The 24,941-nt window shown below is 46.9% G+C and overlaps 1 protein-coding gene across 2 annotated transcripts in view; it reads left to right on the plus strand.

The window, feature by feature from the left end:
- The first annotated feature begins 9,836 nt into the window (after nucleotides 1-9,836).
- The window catches only part of NGF (nerve growth factor), a 51,516-nt gene continuing 36,411 nt past the window's right edge, over nucleotides 9,837-24,941 (plus strand). Inside the window, exon 1 of one of the 2 annotated variants that reach the window (XM_017524209.2) lies at nucleotides 9,837-9,893. The gene's annotated coding sequence lies outside the window, so the exon portion shown is untranslated. The remainder of the gene's footprint in view (nucleotides 9,894-24,941) is intronic. The other variant, XM_037737002.1, reaches the window with a different exon arrangement.

Genomic DNA, 24,941 nt, shown 5'->3' on the forward strand with positions numbered 1-24,941 from the left:
CCCTTATAATACAGTGTGTAGACCACAGACAGGGGGAATGATGGGGTCACGGAGGAGGACACCTAACCCAGACTTGGGCAGTCCTGAGGCCTCAGAGATGAGCTGGGATCTGCTTAGTGAAGGAAACACAGAGCAGAGAAAATGTCCCAGGAAGAGGAAGATGCAGACTGCAAAGGCCCAGAGATGAGACAGAGCATAATCCATGGAAGTCAATACAGTCTGTCTGGGCACAACCTTAAAACCTCTCCAAAATGACTTCAGTGCCTGCCCATTGACTTTGTGTTCTCTCAGAAATCTCCTTCACTCCATTGACAGACGATCTCCTCCATCTTTCGAGTTAGCTCTGCTGCCCACTGAGAGGCAAATACTCCTGCAAGAACCAGTAGACTCCAGTGGTTTCACCTCAAGGCCAGCAAGTATCCTAGGCCATTTACTGAGAGAGGATTGAGACCTGAACATGACCTAAGGTCTCCTAGAGCAAGGCAATTTTTGCCAGACTCAGAATTTGGCAGAAGTCCAGCTTGAAGCAAGCCTTTTGTCACTGGAGTGATTGTCACAAGGTTAAAGAAAGAGAGGCTGCCAGATGCTTGGGAAAAAATAAGGGGTGATGCGTGTTTCCCGTCGGCTCTGCAGCAGCACTGCCTGCAATACCACACTGAGGAGGCACACCTCCAGTATCCGAGAGGGGTCCCAGGAACTCCCTACTGGTCCAAAACCGCTGCTTACATAACAGTAATACTGCTCTGGACCGAGCAGGCCTGAAGGGGAAGAGCCAAAGGTCATGGTGGAGTTAAATCAGCCGACACACCTGACTGACACAGAGTCTTTTTGGCTTCTACCAAGCTGACAAAACATGGTTTGGTTCTTTAAGCATTTTCCCAAGGATTGGTCTGTAAGGTGTAGTACTGAGGGCATGGGCTTTGCAGACTGTCTTAGACCATTCATGTTGCTATAAAGGAATATCCAAGGCTGGGTACTTTAAAAAGAAAATTCATTTATTCGGCTCATGCAAACTGTGCAGGGAGTACGGCACCAGCATTTGCTTCTGGGGAGGACCTCAGGAAGCTTCCATTCATGGAGGCAGGTGAAATAGGGCTGGCATCACGTGGGACAGGAGAGATGGAAGAGAGAGGGGAGGGTGGCCCCAGATCTTTTCAAACAACCAGAGCTCATGGAAACTAATAGTGAAATGTCACTCATTACCACGAAGACACTGCAGGGCCAGTCATGAGGACTCTGTTCCCACAACTCAAACACCTCCCACCAAGCCCCACCTCCAACATTGAGGATCAAATTTTAACATGAAATTTGGAGGGACAAATGTCCCATCTGTATCACAGGCCAGCAGACTAAGTTAGCTATTTGCTAGTTTTGTTCAAGCTGATTATTCAAACCCTCTGAGCTTAATTATAAAATGCATTTGTTGAAGACCTATTATACTCCAGGTATTATGATGGGTACTAGTTTAAAGTTCCTGAAAATTTTATAGTTTAGTGGGGATAGCAGATGATCTATTGTACAAATGTAATAAGGAATGCATCGGTATTCTCTGTCACATTTCCCAGTTGTGTGATCACCCCCCGATTCTGCCAGAGGCATGTGGTTTTCATAGGGTACTCTTAACTTGGCAACCCAGACTTGGGCAGCAAGAAACTTACATTTGCAGCCGGCGCGGTGGCTCAAACTTGTAATCCCAGCACTTTGGGAGGCCGAGGTGGGCGGATCACGAGGTCAAGAGATCGAGACCATCCTGGCCAACATGGTGAAACACCGTCTCTACTAAAAGTACAAAAATTAGCCGGGCACGGAGGCATGCACCTGTGGCCCAGCTACTCGGGAGGCTGAGGCAGAAGAATCGCTTGAACCCAGGAGGCGGAGGTTGCAGAGAGCCGAGATGGCGCCTCTGCACTCCAGCCTGGTGACAGAGCAAAACTCCGTCTCAAAAAAAAAAAAAAAAGAAAGAAAAAAAGAAGCTTACATTTGCACTGAGGTTTAAAAAAAAAAAAAAAAGAAAGAAAAAAAGAAGCTTACATTTGCACTGAGGTTTCAGAGATGAGGTGGAGTTGGCTTAGTGAAGAAAACACAGAGCAGAGAAAGTGTCCCAGGAAGAGGAAGCAGCATGTTGCAAAGTCCCAGAGATGAGACAGAGCATAATCCTTGGAAGTCAATACAGTCGATAAGGTGTACCTAACACAGATTCTGCCCCGGGATAGGATTTTAATAAATGCGGTGAGCTCAGTGTCACCATTGAGGGGACAGAGACTCACCCAGGATGTGGCCGAGCCCATCTATCCCAGACTCCTTCATAGGAGCATCACAAATGAAGGTGTGTGGATCTTGCCTGCCTCAGCACCACAAAACCTTAACTGTCAACATGATACATGACACCATGTGACAGGAAAGAGCAGCTGTGATGCTATGCAGGCAAACTTGATCAGTGGGGAATCCTGCCCCAGAGGTATTCCACCTCATGCAGCTGGAATGCAAAGGAAAAATGTCCATAAACATCTTTAGGAATATATTTCATAGCAAAACAGTGGTTTTGAAAATCAGTTATTCTTGTGAAAAAAAGGGAGAGGGATTCTGCATTTCTTAAGCTCTCACAGAAAATCCAGAGCCAGGCTTGGAGAGCTTAATCATAGTTTTACTATAAGCTATTATGGTAGAGGGAGCTCAGGATGTGACGTAAGAGGAATTCTGGTTGGAAAGAGAAGGAAAAAACACTCTTATTCAGCCCAGAGAGGAGAAGAGAAAGGAGGAAGTGGGAAAAGCAAGGTGGTTATCCGCCAGGGTCCCCAATTACTCTCACACCTTGGCCTGCACCTCAAGGTAGAGAGTGAGTTTTATAAAAATAAACAGGTAGGAGGGAACCAGGGAACACTGGAGTGAATGATCTGTTTCCCTGGGCTCTGGCCTCCGGGAGATGCCCCATAGTTGGCATGGTGCCAACATGGTGGACAAGCTCACACAGAAGTGTGGACAGCCACACAGAGTGTGGCTGGATGGGGAGGTAAGTTCAGTGAAGGCTCTGAGATGATGCCATCAGTTGCCTTCAGTTTGTATGCAGTGTACAGAAACAGCTAGCTTCAACATCATTCCCGAACTCCACACTCCGTATGTTGCACATATGCCCTTGAGTATTCCAAAGGCCCAGCAAAATCCTGAATTGAAGATCCCAGCTTCCCAGCCCACCACACAGGCCCCACTTCTGGAGGCCCCATCTCCATAGCCAGCAACATCATTATCTGGTCAGGCAAATCAGGAATCCAGAAGGCACCCAGGAGACCCCTTTCTCTCCCTACCCCTGCATCCAGCCATCCTCCTCTTCCTGATGAACTTACACCCCAAGTTTTGTTGGAATATCTCCTCTGCATGCTTAGCTCCCAGTGCCTGGATCAGGCTGCTGCCATCACTGTTCACCCTGACTACGACTACCAGCCCCAGGTGGTCTCCCTGCATTTGGTTTACCCTTCATAATCCATGCCTTCCTCGACCTTCCCAGTGACTGCTCCAGCAGCATCTCCTACCACGTCACGCCCCACCAGTTCTGAACCAGCTGCAGTTTCCCACAAGCAACCTGCTGTCTCACACTTGCACATCTTAGTGCAAGGTGTTCCCTCTGTCTCAAATGATGCCCTTCCCAGCATTCTTCTCCTGGCTCTTACTCATGCTTCAAAGCTTAGGTCAGATAATATGTCATTTTAAATGATTTACTGGGCATGTGTTTTGTGCAATACGAAGTGCTGCAGAAGCACCTAGAAAGGGTGCTCACTCAGTCTTGACTTGAGGGATCAGGGAAAGCACCTGACAAGAAATGTCATTGAAGATTTTCAGAGCTGAGTTTCAAAGGAAGAGGAATGGGACAGGTAAAGGCGTGGGGATGGGGGCCAAAAGTTTTGCAGCACTGGAAACACCATATGGGACCTGTGGGGCTGGTGTTGTCTGTGAAATGAACTGAAATAAATTCACCACTGCAGAGCCCAGAGCAAGGAAAAGAAAGTAGCAAGAAAGGAGGATGAAGGGGCGGAATTAGCCAGATAACACAGAGCCTCCTCCTAAGTCTCTTTAAAGAATATGGAAGTTATGCTAAGTGCAATGGAATGACAACAAAGGCAAAGCTCTAAGTTGGTTGAATTTCCCATCTCCCCAGCTTCCATATCCTCCCTTACAGATTTCTTCTCAGTTTATGTGTCTGGTGCCCCATTGAATAGTAGGTTCCTATACAGCAGGAAACATTTCTTCTTGATCTTTGTTTCTTTGCATGTAACACAGATTCTGCCCCAGGATAGGAAGTTAATAAATGCAGTGAGTTCAGTGTCATCATTGAGGGGACAGAGACCTACCCAGGATGTGGCCGAGCCCATCTATCCCAGACTCCTTCATAGGAGCATCACAAATGAAGGTGTGGGGTTCTTGCCTCCCTCAGCACCACAAAACCTTAATTATCAACATGAAACATGATACTATGTGACAGGAAAGAGCAGCTGTGATGCTATGCAGGCAAACTTGATCAATGGGGAATCCTGCCCCAGAGGTATCTCTGGGGTGGCACCAATAGGAATGTCCAACTCCAGAGCCAGAGAGGGCCGTATGATGAGGACCCGGATAGAGGCACTCTTGCCCTGGCTGTGGGCACGTGAGAGACACTGAGGGTTTGCCCAGTGGGAGAGGAGTGAGGCAGTCTCAGGGACCTCTGAAGACAGCACCAGTAAAAACAACAGAGTTCTTGTGGAAACAGAGTGAGACCAGTCTGAGAATGTAGAGGCTCACAGTTGCTTGAATTAGGAGAGCAGAGGAGAGGGTCCAATCCCCAGAGAGCTTGCCTGCCTCTCCTTGCACCTAAGGGGACCATTGACGTGGTCAGCACTGCTTGTCTCTGCATCTGCCTTACTCACCTGTCCTGTCCTGTGTGATTTTGGTGACAAAATCACAGCTGTCTTTTTATGGGCCTGGTGTTTAATATACATTAAATAATGTACATTTATTAAGCAGGTGAAGCAGATTAACAGAATTTAAATTCCATGTGCCTCCTGGGGACTACCAGAGCAGGAGAAAGGAAGTGAGGCGAGGGTTGACAAACTCACTGTTGGGGCGATGCTCAGTCCCTGGGTGACGAGGTCGATCATATCCCAAACCTCAGCATCAGGCAATATATCCCTGTAACAAGCCTGCACTTGTACCCCTAGAATCTAAAATAAAAGTTGAAATTACAAAAAAAAAATTAAAAATAAAATTCTATGTGTTTAGAGGCTGTTTTTTCATATGTCAATCCACAGCAGGTGCTTGAAAATTGTTCACTATATTCACTCCACATAATGAAAAGTAATTATGATTATTACGGTTCCAAGAGGGTTAATCTTTAAGGACACACCACCTAAGAGGATAGGTGGAACAGATGGGTTCAATCTTACCAGTCCCAAACTGGCAACGTTCCTGGACTGCAGGACCCCTGCAGGAAGAGACTGAACCGTCCTGGGGCCAAGTGGATTTCCTGACCTTTAAAGAATGGGATCGGTGGGGCAGCTGCCTGGCTAAGAGCAAGGGCTTTGGATAAGGAGGCTGGGAGTCAGAGGGGAGACGGAAACACAGTCCTTGCCAGGGCCTGTGCAGCTTGGCTGAAACAAGAACCTAAGTAGTGCTTTGCACATAACAGACACTCAAAATGTTGGTGATTAAAGGAGAGGCTGGAGTTGAAACTTTGCTTGGAATTATAACATTAGGAGAAAAACACCTGGAAGAACAAGAGTGGAGGAGAAAGTAAAGCCACAGAACTGATCTGTGGGAAGCCCATAAGTGCAGAGGGCAGATAAGATCAGGGAGGTGGCCAGTAAGCCAGATTAGTACAGTCACAGAAGCCCCGTAAGGGAAGTATTTGACAAAGGAGGTCAGGGATAGAGACTAGGACTGGTAAAGTCAGCCGAGGTTGGCTGAAAAGGGAAGGAGCCATGCCATTTAACAGCAGGAGATTGGGTTCAATTCCCTACTCAGCCATTTGACTAGCTATGAGACCTGGGAAGTGGCTTACCTCTCAGAGTTTCACCTTTTTTATCCACAAATGAATAAGACCAACTAATAAGGCTAGGAAAAGTGCCTTGCTCGGTGCTTGAAATAAGGCAAGCACTAGATAAATGCTGCTGAGATTGGGTTGGTGTTGGTGGTGTTATTGCAACTGATGACCTTTAAGAAAAAAAATCATCAGTTCAGTAGGGGGAAAGGAAAGGAAGGAGAGGAAGATGGGAACTAGACTGCAGAAAGTTTAGGGGGGCCAAGGAAATGGTGGGTATAGATCACTTTGCTGAGGAATTTGGTACTGAATGGAAGTGAGAAATCCAGAGGTTGGGCCAGCAGTTTCTTTAAGAGAGAAAAGGCAAGTGAATGTTCATAAGCAAAAGCGAGGGAACTAATAGAGATGGAGGAACTGGAGATCTCAGGGAGAGACAGCGACAACCAGCAGCAGGCCACAGGACTAGGCAGGGAAGAGGGCGCCCCCAGCCCTCTCTGCACCCTGGCCTACTTCAGCTCCTTTACCAGCTTTGTCCTGCAACCTGAGTCAGTCAGTTCTTCTCCTAGCCTCTTTCAGGGAAAGAGTGCTTGCTTAGAAAGTCAAAAAGAAGGCTTCCTTAGAAGTCAAAAAGCCCGACACTGGCCACTTGGCTGAGCCTTCATCCTTCCTGAGCCCTTGTTTCTTATCCATAAATAAGGTGGCTGGGTTGATCATTTCTGTGATTCTGTGACCACGTAATCTCACTAAGCATTATGAAACATTTCATCTTCCGAAGGTTTTCTTCACTCTGATTAGAAGGAAGAAGGGGAAAAAAAAATATTTAAACGGAAGCTGTCACTTCCTCCAGCAATTGAGACAATATTTCTGTGTTTCACATGAAGAATGAGCAGATCCAGTGATGCCATCTTTGCTGGCAGATCTCTGCTGAGCCTGCTGGGGTTTTAAATAGCACATGCACTGTGTCCTGACCTCCTGGAACGAAGCAAGAGCGAGGCCAGCGGTTTGTGCTAGGCTGAGTGTTGCTGTTGATGAGGCACTCAATGGCTGCAGGCTTCTAGATCCTCAGAAATAACAACAATTACTGTACACGCCACAATCTCTCCTCCAAGTCAGCAAATGCATCAGCTGCTGGTTATTTTGATACCCTGGATAAAAAGCTCTTTCGAGAAAATCTAGTGCAGAAAAACATTCTTATCCTCTGCTTGTTTGCACCATTCCTCTGGCCGCTGCCCCCTCAGCTGTTTTTCATTCCTATGAATGTAGCTGGTTCAGGCCTTGAAGCCTTTCTCTCAATAACCCAAGAGAAGGACATTTCCGTTTGAACCTTCTTGAAAGTAGAAGAGGCAGAGGAAAAGACACCTGGCTATGGTCTCTGTGCCAAAAGCAGGCTGATCTGGAACCTGCTGGAAACGAATCCAGTGTTAATGGGTTGTCTGCCTGTCACAAATGACTCTGACAGTTGTTGGATTCAATAAGTATTAACTGAGCACCTACTATATGCCAGGTCCTATGCTAGGACCTGGGGAAATGGTGATAAACATGGCAGGGCCTAATAATCAAACCCCCACTGGAACATAAGCTCTCTGAGGACAGGTACCACTGCCAGTTCACAGTGCTTGACATATGGTAGGCTCTCAATTAATAACCTTTGGATTTTGTGTGTGTGTGTTTGTTGTTTACGTGTTCTTATTTACTCAAGATCCTTGAAGTCCAGGGACAGAGACAGATAGTTAGGGGCAGAAAAGAGCTCTTCTTAAACAAACATGTGCCAAAAGAATATGACCAACAATTTAGGGGTTGAGGATGAGGCATATAAGCAAGCTTATACTCGGCTTACGTCGTTTAAAAATTTCCCCCTTAACATACCACATAAAAAAGAACCACGAGTGCCCCAAATCCTTTTGTCCTTCTGAGTGATGCCACAAGAACACATACAAAAGCTTCTACATTCAACAACCAAATTCTCTGTTATTCTAAAAGTTTAATTTCATACCCAAATTGTCGAGCAGCTATTATGTAAGGCTTGGGGCTAGTGCTTCCCAAACAAGTTTATACATGACATGATTGATGGATGAATTCATCCTGTTGTCTGGAAATTCTTTTGTTTAATTGACAATAATAAATTTCCTAATGGATCACCCTGACTGTGATGCTACTTTTGTAGAAAGGGCCATTTACAGTGTTCCCTGGCCTCTTGCCCTCACCTCCAAAGACACCAGCCTGCATCTGAACAAGTCAGAAGTGGACAAGCCTTTGCTGGGAAACAACGAGGTCACACCAAAGTGAAGGCTGACTTCCAATTCTAGGGCTTTTTGCCTGCTTCATCCTTCTCAGAGCACGTGTAAATGGAATGAACTTTCTTATGGACGCGAACGTGAAAATAGAAAGAAGTGAGACCCCAAGACTAATCTGAGTCAAGGGAGTCGGAAATGCCTACTCAGAGCCTTATTTTACTCAAGTGCCATCCACTGGGGGTAAAGGACCACCCTCGGACTTAAATCCCAGCTCCCTGGGGGTGTCCTCCTGCTGAGTTGCACTGGCTGGTGTCACCAGCAACAGAGAGATCTGTGCCTCACCTTCCCTCTCTGTCGCTCTCGCCACACCCACTTCTCCTTTGTGGCATCCACACGGGGTAGAGGTCCAACCTACCTTTGCTAAAGGAAGAAGTGAAGACACAGACAAGCTCAACACAGGAGGAAGTGGGGCTGGAAATTTCCAAAGAGCTATGAGTCCCCTGGAATGTTACAATTAATGATGCACGTTTGTTGACAAATCTGATTTCAGGGCTATTTCTCCGTTGCTAATTTTAGGCTGGGGTGGGAACAGCCCTGGCAGAGGGGCAGGGGTAAGTCAGGCAAGGTACCCTGTCAGGCTGAATCCAGGGAGCTCAATAAATCTTAGAGGGTCAGGAAGAAGATTTCACTTCACTTAAGGTAGAGCAGTGGGAATAAAGGGGAATTTGTGTGGGGCCTGGAGTGTGGAATGAGGAGCACGGGGTCTGGGCAGAAAGTTAGCTGGCTATATCAGCCTGGGGTCACAGGCCCGCTGCAAAACTGACAAAAGCTGCGGACCTTTGCCCCAGAAAAGAATATTAGCCCCGCACACAGTTGCGCACAAATCAGCCTACAGTTTCGGAGCGGCTAGGGACTCCGGAAGCTCCTGGAACCCAGGGCCTTAAGTGAAGGTCGGGGTCTAGCACCTGACTCCTGAAGTCCTCTGCCCCTTGCCCCCATGCTGGACTCACTGGTGCCTGGGGGCCTTCTAGCTGGTTCTGCCGCCGCCTTCCCTTGTCAGAGGAGCTTGGGCACCTGGCCATCGCAGAGCTTGCCCTGGGTGCTCGGCTATCCCGGGGTGAGAAAAGCACCTCGGAAGAAAAGCTCCCTTAGACCGCGCGGGGAGCAGCCGATGCCTGGGGCACCGAGGGCGACGCTGGGCAGACCAGGGAGGCACTGGCGACGGGCAACGTGTGAGGGCAGGGCGAGGGGTGAAGGAAGCTGCGCGCAACTCCGCCCAGTCCAAGCCAGTCGGCCCAACGACCCCCGCCGGTGCCCCAGAAAATCCCCCTCTCAGCCTTGCGCGCACGGCCCCTCAGGCCCCAGTGGGTTTCCCTTTGACCTCTGGAGGTTTGAAGTCCTTCTCTGGCTGGGTCTGGCTGACCCTCCAGGAGCGATCGGTCTCTAGTCCCCAGGACCCCCTCCAGCCGGGCACCACCGCTCAGCCACAGCAGGTGCGGGGCCGCGGGTGGGAGGGGAGGGATGGGGGCCAGGATTTGGAGTGTGTGTGACTCAAGAGTCCGGGAGGAGGGGCTAAGAATTCAAGAAGCCTGTGTGAGAGCAGCTCGGCGCTCCGGCACAGCAGAGAGCGCTGGGAGCCGGAGGGGAGCGCAGCGGTGAGTCAGGCTGCCCCGAGCCGATCCCGAGAGGGGCGCAGCGCGGGCGCGGGCCGGGGTGACTGGGCTTCTCGGGGAAGTATGCAAGGATACCGGTCTGGTGAGCTCTCTGGTTAACCATCGAGGCTCCCGAGGGCCGAAGAGCAGCCCTAAGAAATGTCCCAAGTGGGTGTGGGGGCGCGGGACCCTCGCGGGAGGACGAGTCGGACCGAGGGAACAGCGTTCTTTCTGGTCGTGGAGTTCCTAGTCCCGGAGTGGCCTGCGGTCCAGGGGGCAGCCCTGGCGCCTGCAGAAGCCCACAGCCGTGCCAGGGTCCAGCTCCAGGGCTGTAAGTGGATAACGCGCAAGAGAGGGAGAGCGAATGGGCGCGGAGAGGGATGCGCCGGCTGCAGGCGCGCGGGGCGGGAGGAGCGGTGGCCTTCACCGCGGGGGCAGCGCAGAGCGCGCGGGCCGAGGTGAGCGCCGAGTCCGGGAAAGTGCTGCGCTGCCCCCAGGTAGGAGAACTAGCAGGCAGGTCGGCTAGACCTAGGGCAGTTCCCTCCGCATAACTGGAAGGGCTGGGAGTCGAGGCTGAGGGGCCTGGAGGTTAATACAGGAAGCCTGCGAGCCAAGGCCGGGGTCGGTCCGGCATACCAGAGCCCTCCACCGAGCGGAGCTGGACAACCTCAGGCCGAGGTCGCCAAGGTTCAGCCCTGCCACTTGGGCCACACGCTTCATCTCCAGCTGTCTGCTGCCAGGTGTGGGAGAAGCTGGCGTGGAAGGTTGGGGCGGGCAGCACCTTGGGTTCAGGCGAGGAGGATCTAGGGGAGGGAGGGAGGACTCAGGGGTCAGGGAACTCCAACTTTGGGCCAGCAGAAACAAACAGCTTAGTTCCCTCTAATTACAAACCTCCTTCTTAAAAAAAAAAAAAAAATCTCTGAGATTCTTAAGGAAGGTGTTTCGCGCTTGAACTTTTTCTTCTCTTGTGATTTGAGAGATTAAAAAAGAACCTGCTTGCTAGGCTGGTTTTTGCAAGTTGTTCCAGGTTGGAAGTTGTAACAGTTCGAAGGATAATTTATGAGTTTTCATGCATTAAAGTGTATTACAGCAAAGCCTTTTGGGTGCTGTGGGCATTAAGGAAAACTTAGTGCACGTTCCCAGCTGGAAACCAAAATAGTGCTCTCCTGGGTGCCTCTGCCCCATCTGTCATCCGAGGCCAATGAAAATCCTGTAGAAAAGGCACTTGATTAATTGTCCTGGCTCCATCCTCTGGGCACACCCGCCGCCAGTGCCAGTCCCCTCCTTTCCAACCCATGCACAGCCAGCTGCATTCTGCAAATGTAGAAATGACAGTGGAGGCCCCACCAGTAACTTCTCTCCAGGGTCTTCAAACTCTTGAAGCTGTCAGTTAAGTCTGCTGGAGGGGAATCTTTCCCCTTCTCAAGGCAGTGCAGAAGGGCAGCAGCCACTGGCCCCTGCCAGCCCTCCTTACCCTGTGTTCACCGTTTCCTCCTGAGTGTCTGAAACTTTCTCCCTCTGCAGAATCACAGAATAAGTCATATGTCAACCTGAGCAACCCAAATGTCCATTCATGACGGGCAGTGTTCCCAGAGGGTCAGAGGAGTAGGACGCGTCTGGGGGCTGAGACTGGCCTGGCTGGAATTGACTCACACAAAAAGTGAGCGTTCCTCTTGTTGAAGGCGGATAATGTCACATGTTGCCAAACTCTTATCCCGCTCTTTCCCCAACATCATTTATGCAGGTGAAAAAGAGAATCCTTGAAGCGGGGTGGTGGGAGGGGAAGCACCCAAAATAGGAAGCCAAGATCACTGGGGCATGAGAACAGTCGTCTGACAGATGTATAGGAGTACCTCAGAGGAATTTACAACAAGCTGCTGGCACTACTGCATTTCTGACAGCAGCCCAGGCTCACCAGCGAAATGGAGAACTAGGCCCACTCAGGGCAGGCATTCCAGTGTTGGTGGCTCTTTCCCTACTTTTAACCCTTACCAAGGAATGAGGTTCTTGCCTTCTTCTATTGCCCACCCCAAAACTCCCCCACCCCAAGGGCCGGTGGGAGCAAGGGATGAGGCTTCACATTCTCATTCTCTTTCAGGGAGAAATCTGTGCCTTGGCTAAGAAGGGGGCCCTGGCTGCCGACATCAGCAGGGAGAGTAGGGTAGGGCAGGGCAGGGCTGGAGCCCGAGGGAAGTTTCTCATCATTACCAAGATTAAACTGATGAAAAAACCACACAACTTTACTTTTTAAAGCACGTTGAGCACTCCTGCTGCTCATTCATGGAGTGCTCTACTGCAGCACCCTGCATCAGAGAAGCAGGGAAAGTGCACAGAGATTCGGTCACTGCTCTTCTCTACTGGGCATGGAGCAAGGCCAAGGCCCAGATCCCCAAGCAGATGTCAGTGCCAGACCTGGGACTAGAGGCCCAGCCATTTGCCTTTTCCCAGTAAGAACTTTCAGGGACTTCAGAGTCTAGAGCAAGCCTTAGAGACCTTTGCTGGAAGCAAATCCTCTGCTCTCAGGAGGCAATGGAAGGTTTGGTGAGGGCTTGCATAAAATCTCTGGATATCTGTGTACAAATAACACATACTCCCAGAAAAACACCTTTCTGTGACACAGAAAGAATTCCTGTGTCTTTCTTTGACTTCCACCTCTGATCTCACAAACTATCAGCTCTCGGGCTTAGCCAGTCCCAAGAAATCAATTCTGTGGTGGATCATTTTGAAAAAACAGTGTATGGTGGCATCGGGTAAATAAATGAGGATGAAAGACCCTTCGCTAATCCATTCCCATGACACCTCGTTTGATAACAGTGAGGAAATAGTTAAGATCCTAACTCCAAATAGCAATGAGATCAGGATGATCCTGAGGCTGATATGCAAATGGAGAAACTGAGGCTTCGGGGTCCTAGGTCTTCCATTACGGTGTGCACAAGCATAGAAATGTCACTATTTGAGCCCAGGAGAATAAACCTTCAGCCACAAAGTTTAGGGAACACCAGAAGAATGAAAACATACAATAGAGAAGACTTTCTGGTGGTTCACCATATTTTCATTGCTCCTCTCTGGGCTACTTTACATGCTTTCAGGGCCTCAGACTATGACACAGTAGGAATCAGATTAAAATGTTAGGGTGATTCTTTGATATTCTTCTCCTATATTTTGGGTAAATTTCTTGCTCTAGTTTCCTCACTCGTGAGAAAGTAAGGGAAGCAGCTTTGGGACCTTGAGCAAATCGCTAAACTTCTCAGGCCTCACTTTCCCAACTCATTAGGCAAGTATATTGGATTAATATTGTCTCTAAATGGAGCTGTCAACATTTGGGGACAATTCTTGGTTAAGTGTGACCAATCTGCACAGTCCAGATAATTTAGCATCCCTGCCTTACCTCCTAGATGTCAGAAGTCATAGTAACAACTCCAAATGCCCCTCATAGAGGGCTAGGAGTATTAAAAGATAATGCTGCTCCTAGTTGAGAAATATTTTGGAAATTATCAATAAGGGCCCTATTGTTGGGATGTCTATGGTTAATCATCAAATTGGGTCTTCAGAAATCAATACCTGGGCTTCATCCTCCAGGAGCCAGCAAATCAGACTCTAGGCCACCATCAGCAGGGACCTCAGTGCTGTAGTCTCACCAGGTGTCACCTTTTGCCTTTTGAGAATGAAGCAGACTACAAATGATGCATGGGAAAGGAAAACCAGGAAGAGTCAGGTGAAGGGACAGGTGCTATTAGAGCATGGCCACTTCCTTCTCTGCCATATGTTATTAAAAACATGGGCAGACTGCCTGCCTGCAGAGTCCGAGGCACTGGGAGGAAATCCTTCCCTCCTTTACTAAATGGATCACACTCTGGCACCAGGAGGTTCCTTCCCTGAAGCAGAAGTCCCCCAGCACTGACTGCACACAATATAGCATGGGTACACATTGACATCAAATTAATACAACTGTGCCCAAGCTGCGAAAATAAATGAGAATTGCTAATGTGACATTTCATTGAAGAAAGTGGGCTAGCAACACTACACTGGAGGGCTGGTGCTTGTGGCACTGGATTTATTCTCAAGTAGAATAGCTTGTTATTCTCTCCTCTGTCTCAAGGTCTCACTGGAGACAAAAGATAGAACTATTTATTTGTGGTACATAGGAATAAAATGAATAATATCTTCAGCAGATAGGAGGGCACTATAGGAACACATGCTTTCTACTCATGCCCCACTCATTACAAGTAGGAGTGAAAATGAACTACAGAGCTTGGAGCTGATTTCTAACAAGTCAAAAATTAAAAAAATGAAGGAAGGGAGGGAGAGACGGAGGGAGGGAGGGGAGAGAGACAAGAGAAAGAAAAAGAAAGAAAGGAAAGAAAGAGAAAGAAGAAAGAAAGAAGAAAGAAAGAAGAAAGAAAGAAAGAAAGAAAGAAAGAAAGAAAGAAAGAAAGAAAGAAAGAAGAAAGAAAGAAAGAGAAAGAAAGAAAGGGAAAGAAAGAAAGGGAAGAGGGAAAGAAGGAAGAAAGAAGGAAGAAAGAAAGAAAGAAGGAAGGAAGGAAGGAAGGAAGGAAGGAAGGAAGGAAGGAAATGAAGGAAGGAAGGAAAAAGAAAGAAAGAAAGAGAGAGAAAGAAAAAGAGAAAGACTGTAGGAGACTTAAGTTCCCTCCCCAAATGAGGTTAACCTGACGATGAAATCCGTCAGATAGAACTAGCAACAAAGCATTTGAATTGCCTAAGAGTATAGCCAATGCATTCACGTGTGGGAAGTCTTATTATTATTATTATTATTATTTTTAGTAGTAGTACTATTAGAGTCAGACAGTCAGGGTTTCCCTGAAAATCCACCACTAGACTAGGCAGATCGAGATATTTTGGCACTTTGGGCACTGCGTGCAGTGGCTTCTGCAGGTAGGAGAAGCTGGATGTGAAGTCAGTGGGAATGAACCCCCAAGTTTCACACAGAAGCCCTTCCACATGGGGCAGTTTCAATTCACTACTACAGGAATTGGTTCCCAATAACAGCAAAGTATTTGCTATCAGTACCGATGGCCTGATTTTCCCATTTCCTTCAGCTGTTCCTTCAGTAGTCAGGGTTGGGGGTCTAGGTCACCTCCCCTCTATGCAGTTGCTAAGTGAGCCCAGGGAAGATGGTCTGAAGAGCTCACCCTTCCTCAAGTTAGGGGGTGGGGGAGACTGTCCTGTCTTCAGTCCCTCATCATCACAGATGGATTACAACCCTCATTAGCAAATAGAGTGACTTGCATGTCTCACTTGCTCCGTCTGGTGAAATGCCAACTCATGTTTGGATCTGAGCAGACCTGGCTCAGAGGTCAGCAGACTGAGGTACCACCCCATCGCTATGGATGACTGTGTGTTGAACCCCCACTGTGTGTGGGTGATGCCAAGCAGGACAGGCTCTCTTTGGATTATGAACAACACTTTCAGAAAAAGAAATTGTGCTGTTTCTAGCTGCCTGAGACGTGCTGGACTAGATAAGCAGAGGGAAGGACAGAGCACTCCAGGGAAGTGGAGACATAGGAGGGCCTCTTCTGTCTCTGAGTTTTCTCATCTGTAAAACAATGATATTAGTAGTAGCTATGCTGTCATCTGGCTGTTGTGTACATTAAGTGGGAAGATGTAGGCAGAACAGCAGCACAGACCTGGTGGCACAAGGTGGGCACCAATGAACATAAGCTTCCTCTCCTCACCCTTTCCCTTGGAAGGGCTGATCTGAGGGGAGCCCCCACTTCATGGTTTTTTTGTTTTAGGTAGGATAATACCTTCTTTGTATTTTTTATGTCTCTGTGCATATAAAGCTTTGCTGCATTTGGAGGAGAAATTCTTTTTGGTGGCATTGAAGGCGTCTCTAGGAATTTACTCACTGATATTTTGACCTTCTGTAATTAACATTCTCATTTTGATAGAATTTTACCAAAACATTTCATCTTGCAAATTATCTTCGCCTCATAATGTCTGGGTAAGAGGAGACTCACGGACGTTCTACTGTAATTTTCTTCCAGAGGCAAACTTTTCCTTAGACTTTTATTTCAGAAATGTTATGCAATGCTCTCTAAATAAGGCATTTCTTGAGAAGGACCATTTCTGCTGGCAGCTCTAAGAGTGTTTTGCTTCGTTACTCCACATAACAACTCCTCTGTGTCTTTAGGATTTTAAATGTCTTAGGAATTCTTCAAGTTTACAAGGGAAGAAAGAGAAAGTGAAGTTTGCTATGGCAGTGGGGCATTTGTGCTCTCCGAGACCAAGAGCCAAGGGTTAAGCAGCTGTTGCTGAATTACATAGAACCTGTGGTTAAAGGAGAAGATAGTTCTTGCCCCACAGGGGAGGAAGTCCACCATATATCAGGCTACTGCATAGATTTCCTTCTCTCAATTAGCATTCTTATTAATATGCTACCTGGGAGACTGGGCACTGTGGAGACACAAAATAAATATAAATCATGATCCTGCCCCAAGGAGCTTGCTCAGGAGTCATAACTAAAAGGCTTAATGGCTCAGCAGAGAATATAAATAAGCTGAGGCCAGGGACTGCTGGGGCTGTGAAAAACTAGAGAGGCTATGCCTCATTGTTAAGGGACAGGTCAACTGTTGCTCTGAAGGAGTGTAGGTCCAATGTGGCCAGATCTCTTCAAGAACTTTTCAAGAAAAGTCAGCATTTTGAGATTGAAAAGCCAAAGCTTTGAAATTTCTTCACTTTCCCCACATCTGTAAAGACCAAACAAAACTTGTCTGCAGGCTTTTTAATCTTCTTATCTAAATTAACACACAAAGCAAAGGCAAGCAGTACCAAAGCTGGAACTAGTAAAAGTACTAATTCTGTGACAACATGACCTCCCAGAAGGGAGCGGTCTGGATGTCAAGAAGACTTTCAGGGAGGCTTCTTGGAGGGGAGCGAGGGACTGTCCCATAGGCAGGTAGGATTTTATAGGAGTCCTGGCACACAATCAGATACAACTGGGTTTAGGTCCAAGTTCACTTCTCATTAGCCCTGTGAGCATGTAACTTAACCCCTATCAGCCTCAGTTTCTTCATCTGTGAAAGGGAGTAATGATGCCGACTGATTGTTGAAGGCAATTGTGAAGGGGAAAGTAGAGAGTGCTGGAAAGTTTGTACCACAGAGCCCCGAATGTAGCCAGTGCCCAGTAAGCTGAGGCTCTCTTCCTCATGGGGAACCCTCAGTGAGCATTGAGGACAATTGCTTTTCAAGGTTTTTGAATTGCTTTTTGTGCCCCAGGAAAAGCACAGGAGGTCTGGGTTATTTTTCTCCTCTCCTGCCCTCTTCCCGCTTCTCCCCAAAGCCTGTGGCTGCATGCTCAGTTACCCCTTGTCAGAATCCCACCCTTTAAAAACCTGACCTGGGCCACAGCAGAAAAACACAACCCTACTCAGTAAGGAGGAAAAGTGCTCCAGGAGGCTGTATAGACACGCACGGCAAATATTTAAGGAATTCTTAGGAATAAAAAAAAAATTCGTAAATCTGGATTTTTGCATGAGGCCATCACAGGAACATGTTTTCTCAATTAGTGTGCACATCGCTTGGAGTGAAGTCACCGAGTCCGCAGCCCATCAGGGCTGACTCGAGCCGAGCCACCTGATCAGACTTCACTTTCTTTGACCTAAATGTGATTCAACCAACCCTGCCACTGCCCCTAGCTGCCGAAACAAAATCATCCCTGAAATCCTAAACCAGGGTGGAGATGTGCATGCTCCCCTGAAAAGCAGCCTACTTTCAGATCCTGGTTGTATTCACCGCAAATTGAGAAAGACAGCGCTTCTCTGGAGGGTGATTGATAGAGTCTCCGCAACACCTTGCAGGTTTCTTTTCTTTTACCATTTGTTGTTAGATGGCAACTGTGTGTAGCCTTTCAGAACACGTGAGCTCTTTAGGTTCTGAACGCAGAGAAAATAGTTTCTTTTGCTAAAGCATACATCAATTGTCTAAAATATTATCAGTCAGTGCTGACATCAGTGATTATATATTCTGGATGGCTTCCTGGACTGACTCTTTTCCAAATGGCTTTGTCAGATATTTGTAATTTCTGAAATATTTTATTAATGATGTCCCCTCGCCAGAGGGATGGTCCAGAATACACAATCAGCAGCATGCCTCAGAAGTGAGATGCTACCCAACATCCACCAAGATCAAGTAGGAGTTCAAAGACGCTTCTAATCAACTGCCATAGGGCAGAGAAAAGACAACGTTTTTACAAGTTGAACAGCAGGTGTAGTCTCTCGTGCCTGTAAACCCAGCACTTTGGGAGGCCGAGGTGGGAGGATCACTTGAGGCCAGGAGTTTAAGGCCATCCTGGGTAACATAGTGAGACCCCATCTCTAAAAAAAAACTTTTAAAAATTAGCCAGGTGTGGTGACATACACCTGTAGTCCTAGCTACTAGGAAGGCTGAGGTGGGAGGATCACTTGAGTCCAGAAGGTTGAGGTTGCAGTGAGCCGTGATCACACCACTGCACTCTAGCCTGGGTAACATAAGACAGATCCTGCCAAAAGAAAGAAAGAAGGAAAGAAACAGAGAGAGAGAGAAAAAGAGAGAGAAACAAAATACAGGTTGAGATCCATAATCGGGTTGTGAAATCAACTTAGTGTGCAACTCTCATTAGGGGGAAAAAAACCAGAGAGAATAGAGTAACATTTTCAAAAATTAATATGCATTGCATATAGCAAGGAAAAGTGTTTATGAAACATCTGTTTTAGTTGTATTGTATATATGTACATATACATATATATGCAACCTGGCTTATGATGGAAAGTGTATTTTTTTTACTATAAGTCATAGTCAAGAAAAGTGTGAAAGCCACTGACATAGACAACAGCATGATTTCAAAAGGGATGGCTCTGAAGACAGACAAGCTTGGGATTAAGTCGCAGCTCTATGATTTGCAGCTGTGTGATCTTGAGTGACTTTCACACTTTAAGCATCAATGTCCTCATCTGTAAGGTGAGACTAGTTTCTCCCTTGTACAGCTGTTGTGTAGATTAAGTGACAAAGATGTATGAAGTACCAGGTACTGTGCCTGCCACCAAAGACGCCCTCAGTGAGTGAGAGCTGCTGTCATCATCTGCCTCCCCTTTGACCCTTTCTCCTTCTCTTCCTCCTCTTCTTCTCTTCCTCTTCTTCTTTTCCCTTCTCCTCTTCCTCCTTCACTTCCTTCTCTTCCTTCTTCTCTTCCTCTTCTACCTCTTCCTCCTCCCTCTTTCTTATCTTCTTTGTAACTAGTCAACCTCATCAGAACTATTGACAATGTTTTTATCCGTAAGGTTTGCTTTTTCTCAGGCAAACGCAGCAAAGAAGCAACAACAATCATATCTTGTCTTTGGCACCTTCTTCTGCATCATGCTTCTCCCATTTCATGCTTGCAGAGCCATCTTTCTGTGGTTCTTTTCCCCTAGCGTGACCATAACAATAATTGTTTAAGGGGCACAGGACATCCTTCTCCCTGTCACTGGGTGTCGACGAGGGTAGCGTGGCTTTTCCTGGCCTTGCCACTAGGATAAACGCTTTGGTCCAAGTGTGGGTTCAGTGACTTTGGAAGGAGTTTCTGTTCCCACAGAGTCATATCCTTCCCCTTCAGCATATTTTTAAAAGAATAACAGGGCTAAGACACCATTAAAATGCTGATATTGTCAAAATTCTAAAAAAGTTCTGACCAGAGCAGAGATCCTAACATTTTCCCCTGAGTGAGGCTCCAGGCTGCCCCAATTCAGAGGGTTTAAATTTCTCCCCTGGCATAAACAGTTTAAAGGTTTTTAATGTGAATGCTGGAGCTGACACCTTCAGGTAAACCCTGATCCCAACTCCAGCCCTCAACCCAATGGGCAATCTATCACTGACCTGGGACCTTTGGTTCCCAGCGGAGGGCATGTGAAAGAGTGACCCACACCAAGATTCTACCTTAGGGCCACAGAGGTGACATGTCCCAATTTTCTTGAGAGCCTGGCTAATGTAGCCTCTGAGGACAGATCAGTGATGATGAACTGCCTACCTCTTAGTTCTCATGGAAGCTTTGCCTGCCCGCATTCCGTATTTACCCTTGTTCCCCTAGGGCTCATTCCAACTCTTTTCTAGTAAAATGCCTGCCCACTGGGCCCCATTTTCACCAGTAGGACTCAAAGAGGATTATTAGTGACATCTCCTCTCAAATGCCGAATTCCTGTCCAGACCAAAGATTTAATGCTGCTTTTTAGGCAGCAGCTAAGACATCTCTATTTGAGGTTGCAGCATAGTGGGATAGAAGAGGAGAAAAGAGACCAGCTTCTAGGGATAATTTTCATCTCTTTAAGAGTATCCTCTTCTCTCCACTGCTCATTCCACTATTGCCTGTGAAGTTAATGTCACCAGGCCAGTTGCACATTTTAAATAACATTTATAGCAGAAGAGAGACATTTGTCACATCATGCCCTGCCCCCACCTCCCAAGCAGGTGGATGTTATTGAGCCAAGCACCCAGGAAGCTGAGTGGACTGCAAACAAGCCAGCAGAGAGACGTTTCAATTAATTGTGATTGCACCTGTTTTTAAAAGCAAAAGCAAATGCTGACTTGCTTTTTTCGTGCCCAAAAAGTGGGGGAAGGAGTATATTTCCACCCTTTCTGAAACTTGCAATGACAAATGGAATCAATTGCCCCAGAAATGACACACCACTGAGAATGTTTCTTGTGCATGAAACGAATTACCTTTCTTTTCACCTGAGTTCAAGAGTGTCATATGTGTGTTTTCGCAGGGAAAGTGTGAACCCTTAGAAATGTTTTCATTTTCTGTTTTGAAAAGGTCAGACACCAAAGCTTGACTGCAGAGTGCATGCCCATGTGTCAGCATCTCTGTGTCTTGGAAATGAAAGAAAATATTTTAGAGGTGGGGCTTTCAAGTGCTGTTGTTTTTGAACTTTTCCAAAAAAGAGCAGGAGATGTCAGAAAGCAGAGAGCTTAATAAAGCAACAAATATGTTTAAAAGGTTCTTTTTAAAGCATCTTTATGATTAAGCCAAAAAATAATAATTTTAAGTTGACACAGTGCACAAAACGTTCATCTTCCAGTCATTTTGACTTCTTAAATGACTATGAACCTATTACAGAATTCTGACCGGCAATAATGGTGTTTAGAAAAAAACTGTTCGTATCTTCTTTCTTTTATGGTTTGGGAAAGTTATTATGTAAGAAATAAAAATAAATGGCTACGTCAAGGGTAAATTATTTCAGTTGAATAATACCTAGATTTAGGAGATGAAGAATTTATTCCTGGTTCAGAATCTCACTACTGGTATAATTCAAGTGAATTACAGAACCTCTCTGAGCCTCTGTTTCTTAGTCTGGAAAATGAGAATAATGCTATTTCCCCCACATGTCTGTTAGGACTGTTGGACTGGATATGGTTGATGAATGGGGAAACATCTTGGTTGCAGACACAGAAGGTAAGATGGAAAAACCTGGACCAGGAGTGTGAAACTCCAGGTGGTAGTGCTGGCTCTGGCCTTAGTTACATGAGGGACCTCGACAGTCACTTGCCCTGGATGAGCTCCTGCTGGTCCATTCCAAATGCAGTAGCAGATGTAGATGCACTCACGTAAGTCTGTGCAGAGGCGAGGTATTCCTGCCATGGTCGAAATGGAGGACTGTGCCAGGCATTGAGCAGGACCTTGTGAGACAGAGGCCAAGAGCACTATAGAAAAAGCGTGAACATGGAAACAGACTTTCCAGGGTTCCAGTCCCAGGAGTCGTGCTTAAAACACATGTGATGGAAACAAGTTGCTATAGCGCTCTGATTTTTAGTTTCTTCAGCTGTCAAGTGGAATCAGTAGTACTTATTTCTTAGTGTAAAAATTAACCAAGGTGGCTTTTGTTCAATCATTTGGTTGTCTAAAACTTGAATATAGTACATTATAGTAGTTCAGTACCATTGCCACCACCACTGAGCGTAGATGACTGCCTGAGGAGCTCCCAACTACTCAGTCAGAGGCACTGTAACAACAGTGCCAGGATGCCTTGGGGACATGCATGTCCCTGTCCCTTCTCCTAATGTCTCTTCTCCCTCATTGGTCCTCTTCTTTGGCCTCCTTTGCTGGCTTCTCCTTCTCTGGACCTCTAAATATGGAGTGCTCTGGAGCTTAGCTTTCCTTTCTAGATCATTCTCTTCACGGATGATCTCATCCTCCCCAGGCATGAGCTATAATCTGTGACTTCCGGATGCTCATTTCCAGCCTGGACCTCTCCCCTGGGCCCCAGGCTCTTATATTCTACTGGCATGTCCGCTTGGATGTCTAAAGGACATCTCAAATTTAGAAATTTTTTTTACCCCCAAACTGCTTTTCTCCTAGTCCTCTCTACTTTAGATAATGACATAATTATTCTTACAGAATAATCTAGAAACCATCCTTGATTCTGCCTCCCATCTCACCTTCTATATCCAATTCACTGGCAAGTTTGTTGGCTTCACTCTCAAAATGTAGTGGGAATCCAATCACTTCTTACCATCCACTGCTCCCTTTTTAGTCTGAGCCAGGGTCGCCTCTCACCTAGACCTCTTCCTGCATCTCCTGCCTCTGCTCTTGTTTTCCACACCCTTTTAAGCCAACAGCAGCCAGAGTGCCTTTAAAAATGTAAATTCCAATAGTATTTCTGAGCTCTGAGCCGCACATGGATTTCCGTTATATGTAGAAGAAAATTATCTTGCCATGGCCTTGGTTCAGTGGTTCTTCAATGAGGGAGATTTTTCTCCTAGGGGACATTTGGCAATATCTGTGACCACCTCATTTCTGGTGGTCATAAAAGGGGTGGTGGAAGCTTGGGGGTGTGACTGGCAGCCAGTGGGTAGAGGCCAGGGGTGCAGCTAAACAACATGCACAGGACAAGCATCTGCAACAAAAAATCATCTGGGTGCATCTCACGGATGGAGCAATGGTGAGTGCACACCTGAACAGGGGAGAGGAAGGGGTTCTTATCCCTCACACAGGTAGCCCCTACCTGTGTCATTCCCCTATTGGCTAGGGTTGGACCACACAGTCTAAGCTAATTCCGATTGGCTATTTTAAAGACAGCAGGGGTATGAGCCAGAGTGGCAGGGTGAGCGGTTTGGTGGGAAAAACAGTTATGTAACAGGTAACTAAAGGTGACTCGGGTCAGATCAGGTAACTGGGGTGACTCAGGTCAGAGCAGGTAACTGGGGTGACTCAGGTCGAGCAGGTAACTGGGGTGACTCAGGTAAAATCAGGTGATTGAAGGTAACTCAGGTCAAAGCAAGTGACCACAATGAGTCAGGATGGAGCAGGTGACCAGGGGAACAGATGTAAACTACTGATTAGAACTGGTGGAAAAGGATGTTTACTGAAACTATGAGAAAGTTAAACTTTAAAATGAAGGACAAAGAACTGAACATACTGACATACTGATTCTCTGACGAGAAATTTAGAACTCATTGTATCCAACAATCTGCCTCAAAATGTTGACAGTTCTGGGGTGGAGGAACCCTGCCTTCTACACTCGGGACCCTGACTGTCTCCAGCATCTTAATCGCCCCTCCCCTTGTGGCTGCATGGTGGCCACACTGACCTTTCTGCTATGTCTTCAAAATGCCAAACTTGTTCCAGCTTGGGGCCTTTGCACTTGCTGTTAGCTCTATGTGGGACACTCCTACCCACAGATCTTCACGTGGTTAGCTTCTGCTCGCCATTTAGGTCTGCTCAGCCATCACCTCTTGATCATCCTAATAAAAAATATCTATCCCACCCCCACCAAGCCCTGCCACTCTATTCCCCCACCCTGCCTTACTTATTTTTTCATACTTAATTTCATGATTGGTTTTCTTATTTTACTATCTGTCTCCTCCACAAGAACATAAGAATGATGGTAGGAACTTTACTGTGTTCATCAAGAGATCCATTCATCACATAGTAAGAGCTCAGTAAGTCTTTCTCAAATGAGTCATTCAACAAATAATTGCCAAGGACAGCACAGACATGCCCTGTGACAGAAGGTTGGCAGAAGACGAGATCAGTGGGATCTAGCATTTAGGGGAAGGCTCTGTGGAGGAGACCTGCCATGAGCCACCCTGTGAGTTTCTGGAGTCCCCCACCCCTCCAGATGATCTGGCCCTAAAATGGAGAAGGGCTTCCTCTCAAGCATACACCCAGTGTAGCCTTCTTATAGGTTAGAGATAGCTGTGGGCTTTATTCTGTGATAGGACAGAGACCCAAGCTATAGGACTCAGGGGTCCAGGCTCTGCTGGGAAAGAGGAATCAGGAAAGAAAGTGAGTAAGAGAGAGGCAGGACCAGGAAAGAGAGGCCAAAGCTCAGGTTAGCTCAGGTCAGGAATGGGGCCCAGTGTAGAGGGAGGGGAGGGGCCCGGGAAAGACGAGCAGACAGCTACAGGGGAAAATCTCTGGGTCACCTCATCCTTGGATGGGGAGCCTACTGAAGAAGCCGTGAGCTGGAAGGCAGATAAGGGACAAAAATCAAATCTTTTGTGTAGCCTGACAGAGACAGAGTCCTGTTTAGACATAGTGGCCCATATAGACCTGGTACCACATGAGAAACATGACTTTATGACAAACACAGTTAGTTCCAGGACAGTCTTGATTCCAAATGCTCTGACCCATCATCAAACATTGGTCTTGTTCTTCAGTTTTAAAAAGTCATGACAGTAACACCACATGTAACAGTGTTTAGCAATGCCAGGTGATGGGTGGGTGTTCGCCTCCATCCAGGTGAACCCCTTGTGCCATCTCAATGACATTGATGTCCAGTTCTTAAGGAAGATGAAGTGAGCAGAGAAGGTCATAGATCATACTTCCAAGGTCCCAGGATTCCAGGTTATACAAATTCTGGAGTTTGCAGATCACAGAGTCTCCCATGGGAGAGAGATGCCTGGTGGCATGTACACAGCTCTGGCCATCCCAGCCTCATGTCCAAGAGACAGGGTATGGTCAGGGTCTGTGCCCCCAGGGCCACCTCAGAATACTTACTCATAACTCTGGTTCATTTTGCTGCCTGGATCCTTCTGAGGAGATGACTACATGTGATTAGCTGGCCAACACCTCATTTTATT

The sequence above is a fragment of the Cebus imitator genome, unplaced genomic scaffold (genome assembly GCF_001604975.1).
Source record: "Cebus imitator isolate Cc_AM_T3 unplaced genomic scaffold, Cebus_imitator-1.0 Scaffold32, whole genome shotgun sequence".
Classification (NCBI taxonomy): domain Eukaryota; kingdom Metazoa; phylum Chordata; class Mammalia; order Primates; family Cebidae; genus Cebus; species Cebus imitator.